Below are 2,199 nucleotides of genomic sequence, written 5' to 3' on the forward strand. Positions count from 1 at the left end.
ATTTATATTTTGTATGCGCCGTCTTTCACAAACGCACCATATGCCTCAACAAGATTTGGCAAAAAAACTATAACAATTTTCAGGGATTCGTTCAGTATGCAAGCATTCAAAATGGGGAAGCACATAACAAAACAACGAACAACTGTTAATCGCTGAAAGCAAATGTTTGTACTCGGTTGAAACTTTACTGCGTCGTTTGACTGAAGAGCTGCAATCAAGGCAGTCGTCATAATCGCGGGAGGGCTATTTTGCTATAAGACATGAAAAGAGACGGCTGCCTTACGAGTTGGCTTCCGTTGAGTTTTCCATGAGCTGTTCACGCTCGCCACTGCCAGCGCAAGGAAGACGGCTGTAATCTTTATCAGTCTTCTCTGCGTGCCCTCTTCAGTCATCTCTGAAAGCGGATTATTCATGTTTCCATTATGAATAACCTTGCATGATTACAAACGGCTCACAACAAGCAAAATTGGAAACATTAGAAAAAAGGTTGGCAAGAAATAATTTCCAGGGAAAAACCACAAGAATAGATGATTTTGTGTACCTCGCAACATTTTAGAAAAACCCAGTTTTCACCTCCCGCTAAGCTCTGACAGCACTGTTATAACTTATGGAGAGGATGGGACGTTTTGTTCCGGGGAAATTGTAAAAAGGAAGGCATTTCCTCTATATGCAACGATCACAATTCAATCATGCTTCTTTAATGTTCTCAATGTTATGTTGTAGTGGCCGCAGTATGCAAAGAACACAACATCAAACTCAAGTCCTCCAGCAATTTTGTATCGTAACCTTATAACCTGGACTTACATTGGAGCCACTGATCAAGATCACCTTTTTTGTAGCCACAGCCACACAGGGAGCTAGCCCTCTTCCTCACACAAGGCGCAATGGAGGCAGCTGCGCTTTATTCCGTTTAAGAAAACTCCCGCGGTTAGTAGCTGGCCAGTAGGAAACTTATCCAACGGCAGTCCTCAGTAATGCGCAGGGTATAATTTCAGACCTGTACAGGCCTGACAATGTCGAGCTTTTAGTGGGGGCCTATTCAGAGGTTCAGAGACCGAATTGTCCTGCTGGCAGTTCAGTGGCACATGAGAGAAATCTCGTCAGCCAGCATGCAAAGTGCGGGCTGAGAAACATTCTTTAGTGAACTCAGAGCGCGACACCTTCTTAAGTATCCACCAATCACCAGTACGTAATGATAGTGCAGTTGGTGGCTGCTGTTGTTGTTGCTGATCATTTATTCGGGCGACACATGGGCAGCATAGCTACATAGCGTCATGGTTGATGTGATTTCAGTTGGTGGCTGCTGCTGCTGTTGCTTATCATTTATTCGGGCGACACATGGGCAGCATAGCTACATAGCTTCATGGTTGAAGTGATTGGGCTGCTCGTGTTGGCGCCCTAGGCCAATTTTGAAAGTCTTTTCTGCAAATAAGTCCAAAGGCCGGCCAGGCAAAATATGAAACGCATGAGAAAAACAACGCGTACCCTGTGCTTGGTAACCTACAGGTGCCGTTAAGCGACTGTAATAAGGAAAACCGCCGAAATATAGATTGCCTCTGCATTTGCCACCAAAGAAGTATTTGGCTCAGTAAATTTTCAAGGAGCATGCGGAAATCGAACTCAAGATTTGTGAACAGTTCGAGTAGAAGAAATTTCTTGAAGCTTACTCACTTGTTTTAAAAAATAAGCCCTTACAGCCTTTGTAATAAAACCGGGCACAAACTGGAACCGTTCCTGTAGTCCAGTCACCCAACAAGCTCTACTTGTCCAAGTTTATACCGAATATCATTTGCACGCATGCTTTCATACTGTGCAGAACACACATACCATAAATCGAGCGATTTTGAGCAGTGATATATTGCCGCCATTTCCGCGTCATTTTAACGAGCTAAGCAATCTGGGCTATGTTAGAGATTCAGTGAGTCCTAAGGGCCAATTTCGCTGAGCAGCAGAGAATAGGACTGTACGGATTCCATTTTTTGTAATGTATTTTATAAGCAATTGTCTTCGCGCCATTACAGTCTATAACCTTTTGAAGCGTCTTAGTTAAGTCGGCCGTGAATTTCAAATCACGAAAAATAGCCGAACTAAAGGCCAAATGTGCTAAGCAGCAAGCAATTAGACTGTGCGGATTCCATTTTTCTAATGTATTTTATAAACAGTGGTCTTCGCACTGTTCTTGTCTATGACCATTTGAAA

The sequence above is a fragment of the Amblyomma americanum genome, chromosome 8 (assembly GCF_052857255.1).
Source record: "Amblyomma americanum isolate KBUSLIRL-KWMA chromosome 8, ASM5285725v1, whole genome shotgun sequence".
NCBI classification, from domain to species: Eukaryota; Metazoa; Arthropoda; class Arachnida; order Ixodida; family Ixodidae; genus Amblyomma; species Amblyomma americanum.